We start from the raw sequence: 7,155 nt of genomic DNA on the forward strand, positions 1-7,155 counted from the left end.
CTTCAGTGAAAGCCATCAGGAGTTTTCTTGGGCATGCAGGTTTTTACAGAAGATTCATCAGGGTCTTCACCAAAATTGCTAGACCTTTAACGAAACTGTTGGAAAAAAATGCTCCATTCAAGTTTGATGATGATTGTATGAAAGCTTTTATTACACTCAAGGAAAAGCTTACTCAAAGCACCCATAATGGTAGTTCCAAATTGGGATTCTCCATTTGAACTGATGTGTGATGCAAGCAATTTTACAGTGGGTGCAGTCCTTGGGCAGCAAAGAGACAAACACTTCTATCCCATATACTATGCAAGCAAAACATTGAAGGAAGCTCAGAAGAACTATATCACAGCAGAAAAAGAGTTACTTACTGTCGTGTTCGCTTTTCGATAAATTCTGATCGTATCTGGTGCTTTCCAAGGTGGTGGCATACACTGATTATTCCGCTTTGCGTTATCTACTTAGCAAGTCTGATGTCAAGCCATGGTTGCTACAGGAATTTGATCTAGAGATTAAAGATAAGAGAGGAGCCGAGAACCTTGCAGCAAATCATTTATCCCGGTTAGAGAATCCTAATCTCTATACTTTGAGGGAGTGTTAAGTGCTTGTGTATTAGTAATATGAAGTATTCTTTTCTTACGATGAGCATTACTTTTATCAGGTTTTAGCGCTAATATATGTGTATTTGTGTTCTTTTGCGCATGTAGGGTTATGAAGCTATGTTTTGAGAGAAGAAGCCAAAAGTAGATTGTAAATGCATTATTTGGGGGAATCTTGGAAGGAACAAATGCGAAGACACAAGTGGGGCTCTAAGATATGTGAATGTGTGCCAGCCTCCATGGATTCAAGCCATTATAATGAGTTGGAGGGGTACAAATGCAGTCATATTTGCGTATCACGACTTGTGCATTGATAGCAAAATCTTCATGAATGAGGCTTTTGATTGAAGAAGAGATGCAATCTACGGTATAAACATGTGCCATATGTTGCCTCCAATAAAAGTGTGGAATTGGGAGTATTTCAGCGGAGTACTGTGACAAGTACTGTAGCAAATCATTGTAACAAGACACTATATCAGTTACTGTTTACAGCCAGCCAAAAATCAGATTTCTAAAGAATCCACACGGGCGTGTGGAAATTCCCCACGACCGTGTGGAAATTCCACAGGCCCGTGTAACAGATCCACAGAAGCGTGGGGATGCCCTATTCTAGCCCTATTTAAGCCGCGATTCAGCCCAATTTTGGGGATCTTCCTTCCCTCTTCTCTCCAATGTTCCTCCATCTTTTGAGAGGCCGTCAGCTATATTTTTGAGAGGCTTTTGGCACATCTTTGGATTGGTTCTCTGGATTCGACACTGCACTTCGCTTGGAAGAAGATTATTGGGGGAGCTTTCGTCGGCATCGATCCGGCGAGGTTTGCCTTAGGCTGGACAAGGGGACCTTTGGAGAAGACGAGGCTACTCCACAAGACCATTGACACGAATACCGAGGGGTTTTTCCTATGGATTGTTTATCTTTACTTTTGATCTCATTGTTGATTGTATTGTGCTCCCTGGAGAGCTAAACCCCCTAGTGGGTACCTAGATTTTGTAAACCCTAGGATGTAATTATTTCTTTGACCTTCCATTATGTTTTTTTTAATTGATGATTTTAATTGTGTTTCAATCTTGAATGCTTGTTGAATGATTTCTCCCCTAGAGTGACACTAGGGTTGATAGTCAATATTAGTAATCTTTGTGGATGGGTGACACGCCATGAGGGTTAGACAAAGCTAGATTGGAGAGGGTTGAGAAGGTGAGTTGAGAGGTAGAGGAGCGTCCCCTTTCCCCTCCGGTGTGATTTATCCTACCACCATTTCCTAGAGTCCTTTGCGGTTACAATAGAGTGAAGTGCTAAGGGATGAACTCCGCTGGGGCTTAGTTGCGCAAATAATAGAGTAAAGCGTTGAAGTGACTTTAGTATATGGGGCTTAATTGTAACTATGGATCTTTCGCCTTGTCCAAAGGGTTAGATCTACACATAGGAATAGGGTTTATCAATTGGAATCCCTAGAACTTGAAGCAACCTTATGCAGTGCGAGGTGTTGAGACTGAGCGATTTCTCCACCGAGACATAGTGTAGGGTTAGTCACAGTTGACCTTCGGTTTGGGACCGTGTGTGTTAGGATTTTCACGACTCATTAAGCATTAATTAGAAAGTATAATGGTAGGTCTTGCACTTGAAGCATAAGTCCTAAGGGGAGCATTATCCGAGTACCCAACTTCTATCGATTGCCTTACATCTCACTTACTTGTGCCTCTTATTCTTGTTTTTTTTATTTCTGTTTATATCACATCTTATCAACACAATCATTATTCATCTTCACTTGGTTAAGTAGCAATTTAGTTATTTTTATTCCCTACTCTCAGTGGATACGATACCCCACTCACTTGGGATTTATTACTTCCACAAACGTTGTGAAGTTTTTGTGCCGTTACCGGGGAGTATGCATTTAGAGATACTTTGTATTTTGCTATCTTAGCCATTCATTCATTCATTCTATTTCATATCTTCTTATTCTACCATCGTTCTAATTTTGTTTTCTTTATTTTAGTGCAGCTCCATGTTATAACCTGAGGGAATCCTTCGACATTAATTGAAGGTGATCCCGAACTTGAACATACACTCAGAAGAAAGGGTAAAGAACATGTACAAGAACGGTCAAATCTAGCTAAAGTAGAAGTTGAAGGATCTGACAACACGGTAGAACAGGATGAACAATAGAGAACACTCTCTGATTAGCCAGATGGTCAGTATTGGGGACACAATTGACGTGGGTCAGAATATGCGTGTAAACCGCAAGTGCACGGGTGTCGAAGTAATAATTACACCGGTGAGTGGGTAGTCGAATCCACAGGGAACAGGGCTACTAGTACTAACTTCTTCTCTGCTTTCTAACCAAATGATAAATGGAAAGGTGTGGTGATCTAATGTGTGAAGAAATGAATACCGGAGATGAATATGCAAGGGTTAAATGGATGGAGATCTCAATCAGTAAAAGTGGGGTATTTGGGCAATGTTCCTCCTAGGATTCAGGTATTAGGTACCGAATAAGCAAAGTGTTTCTATGATGAGTAAGTTAAGTCGTGGAAATCAAAATATAATCGGATCCGGCCTCCCGATCACTGATACTAGTCCCCTACGAGGTCCTGGTGTAGAAATCGCTCAATCTCAACACCTTATACCATATATGACTGCAGAGCACTCTAGGGATTCCAAGAGGTGTATCCGATTCCTAAAGATTAATCCAACCCTAATTCCCGGTGAAGGATCCTATCCCTCTACAAGGTCCTGGCGGAGAAATCTCTCAATCTCACGCCTCACACCAAATATGGTTGCATAGAGCTTAAGGAACGGAGATAGAATACACTCAATCGGAAAGGAGAGGGGACACTCCACTATCTCATGCCTCACCCTCTCAATCCTCTTTAACCTTGAAGTTCTAACTATAATGGAGACCTCTCTCACATCAAAGTAACAAATCAAGCAAATCCAATCAACCACAAGGATTAATTAAACAAGCAAGCAATGAGAATACAAGATTAAAACTTAATAAAACTCGAATTAAATAGAAACACTAAGTAAATCCACAAAAGATGAGAATCCTAGGGTTCACAAGCCCAAATACCCTCTAGGGTTTTAGCTCTCCATGGAGCAACATACAAAACACACCATCAATCAATGAAAGTACATTAAAACCATAGAAATAAACCCCCTTATATATGAACTGATGGCCTTGATGGAGAGCTTCGACGTCTTGAAGGACCCACTCCAAAGCTAGGTTCACCGGTGGCTTCCTTGATGCTATGACGGAGGAGGAATCGATCAAAGTTGGTGACAAAGCGCCTCCAAAGCCGCAAAGACCTCCTGTGCAAACCCTAACCGTCTCACCCCTCAAGAGCCGCACAAAAGATGAGAAAGAATAGGGCAAAACGGCTATTTATAGGCCTTAGATCGCGCCTGTCACGTGCCCTCACGTGCCAGTGTGGATTTTCCACGCGGCTGCGTGGGCTGCAGGAATTTTTATATAAATAGTAATTTTACTACAGTGAAGGTGCTACAGTGTACTTATCACAAAACGCGGTCTAAACACTCTTCACTTGAGGCCACATGTCCGGGCACACGTCCATGTGGTAGGCTATAAAACTTTTCTTCATCGACGTATCTTTGTGAGGTCTTGCAGTCTTCACAAAGAGAAAAAACATGAAGATGTGGCTGCCTTTGTGCTCTTCCAAATAGTAAATTGACTTGAATCTTCTTGGAAGTTGGCACACATCTCCACGTTTATGAACTCCTCTCGTGTCTTGGTCCTTGAACTGAACAAGAACTCCCAACATTGTGTCTTTATAGCCTATCTTTGCTTCCTTTTTACTCTTCAAAGCATTCACAACCTATATGCATAAAAGAACACCAAATACACAATATGAGACATAAACCATGATAAAAACGATGTTCAATGCATGTAAAACATATATAAAAATATGTCTACTCACGCACTTATCAACAATCTAGCATTATGCGGCCCCCAATCACAGCTCAGAATTTTGAGCTAAAGCTGGCATTCATCCACATGTTACAGCAGTTCACACAGTTCAATAATTTGGCCGATGAGAATCCAAACAGTCACATAGAGAATTTCTTAGAAGTGTGTGATATGCTCAAGATCAATGGTGTTATGGATGATGCCATCAAGTTGAGAGCCTTCCCATTTTCCTTAAAGGGGAGAGCAAAGCAGTAGCTACACTCATTACCTAGAGCATTGATCACTATATGGGAGGAGATGGTAGAAACTTTTCTTGCCGGTTATTTACTTCCCGGAAAATCTGCAAAGCATAGGAATGAGATCTCATCCTTTGTGTAAGTAGAATTGGAGTCTCTATTCGAGGAATGGGAAAGGTTCAAGGAACTCCTACTAAAATGTCCTCAACATGGGTTTCAAGAGTGGATGATCATTCATACTTTTTACAATGGTTTGAACCCAAGTACAAGACAGTTACTTGATGCACCGGTAGGAGGTACCTTAGGTAGCAAGACCCCCGGAGAAGCCCGACAATTAATTGAAGAAATGGGGTTGAACAGCTACCAATGGAATGCTAGGGAGAAGAAGAAAGTGGCCGGCATCTATGAGATTGATGCGGTTACATCGTTAGCGGACCAAGTGGAGGCATTGAGTAAGAAGTTAGATACCCTAACTTCTGCGAGATTGGCGGCCGTAACGAGTTGTGATGGATGTGGATGGGGACATGCCCCATCTGATTGTCCCGATAGTCGTTGGTGGTTGGTTGATCACCTGCAAGTGTACGTGGGTCGCCGAGTAATACCTTGTGCAAAAGCCCAAGGATCATATTCCACGGGGCTAAGGAGCTCCTATTACTCCTCCAGCAATCACTTTCTAACCTTACAACTTAAGCATGGTATACTACTCTAATACGAGCAAGAATGTAAATAAAACATAGTTATAGTAATTCCAAGGCAAGCAAGAAAATCACAAGAGCAATGATGCTAAGATTAGGCCTAGGGATGAGGATTCCCAAGAGTGGTCATTATGAGATAAGGATGCATAAAAATAAATGGCAAGGGTGATCTAAACCGATGGACCACAAAATTAGTTCAACCCCAATTTCTCGGCGGCTAAACCCTAATCCCGTACTAATGATGACAAGGATCTCTCCTTAATCATTTTCCTACGATTGCAATGAGTACAAAGAGATCACACGATAAGGATGCCCTTAACCTAAGTTTATCCTCATGGTTCGGAGAGGCTACCTACATCCAATTTCTCGGCATGTTGGTCAAAGATTACCCCTTTTAGTTCATTAACGATCTAGTATATGCAAGTAGGTCACATTGACGTATACAACCCAAACAAGAACTAAGGATTTTTACATGTAATAGTTATAGGCATGAAACACAATGAACCAAACCATAAATCACACCAATGCACTCCAAATGTAAATGTAGCATCCAAAATACATGATGAACCCCCCAAGGTTCACCTACATCCGGTGGCCTTGGGGGTCTAGTGTGCCATCATACAAACAAGCATATCAATCTTAACAAAAATAAGAAGTAAATGCATAAATGACACTCCCTAGTCCAAATAATGATGAAGAAGGAAAAATGCCGGCCAAATGACGCTTCCTCAAGCCCAAGAAAAGCCGAATACTCCTCCTTTGATGATGAAGCTTTCCCTTTGAGATCTAGCCCTTGATCTTCCCAAGCCTCAAGCGAAAACACTCTTCAAAATAATCTCTTCCTTTCTCCTCTTCTTCCCAAGTGCTGGCTACCAAGGATCCTCAAAAGTCTCTATTTCCCTCCCACTTTTTCGTCAAAAAGTCCCCCTATATATCACTCATCATGCCCACAAAATGGGCTCAATCCCGAGTGGTATACCACTCTCTATGAGTTCAATCCCGGGTGGTATACTCCTCTCTATGAGGACCTCATTCAGGTGGTATACTGGCTCCATGAGGTCCTCATAGAGCTTCTCATTGACATTGTTTGGGGTAGGCAAACTCCACAAATGCAATCAGAATAGTATCTATACTGCCTCAATGAGGACCTCATTGAGCCAGTATGCCTTCAAGCAAAACTTGTTCTCTTCATTAGCTAAAGTAATCATTCTGGGCTCTATACGGGGCAGCATTGAGGCCGTATGCTGTGATTCAATTCCGGACTCGAAACTCTACAAGTGCTACAGTGTCACTGCTACAGCCGCTTCTACAGGACTCCATCTATATTACTTTGCTACAGTGAATATGCTACAAAATGGCCATCAATTCCAATGAAAATACATGCTAGAGGTAACTGACAAGGTCCCCTTGCGTATATCCCGCAAGTGCATGGGTTTGTCAAAGTAATAATCCCGGATGAGCGGGTACCGAATCCACAGGGAATAGGAAATAAAAATACTTAATACGATTCTTAGCTATGTGAAAGGACAATGATGATAAGTGTGACAATGATTCAATTCTCAACAATAAAAACAACAAGTAAGAGAGCAAAAGTAAAGAAGGGGGTAAGGCAATCGATAAAGATGGGGTACCCGGATAATGCTCCGCCTAGGATAATTGTTTCAAGTGCAAGAACCCTCTATTATGCTTCCTAATCAATGCAATGGTGAGT

At 41.7% G+C, this 7,155-nt stretch overlaps 1 non-coding gene across 1 annotated transcript; it reads right to left on the reverse strand.

Annotated features, from left to right (window-relative positions):
• Positions 1-4,858: 4,858 nt before the first annotated feature.
• Positions 4,859-4,965, reverse strand: LOC120257688. The gene has a single exon (XR_005535779.1). It is a non-coding gene; the product is annotated as a small nucleolar RNA R71 (small nucleolar RNA).
• Positions 4,966-7,155: the final 2,190 nt, after the last annotated feature.

Source organism: Dioscorea cayenensis, chromosome 3, assembly GCF_009730915.1.
Source record: "Dioscorea cayenensis subsp. rotundata cultivar TDr96_F1 chromosome 3, TDr96_F1_v2_PseudoChromosome.rev07_lg8_w22 25.fasta, whole genome shotgun sequence".
In the NCBI taxonomy this organism is placed as follows: Eukaryota; Viridiplantae; Streptophyta; class Magnoliopsida; order Dioscoreales; family Dioscoreaceae; genus Dioscorea; species Dioscorea cayenensis.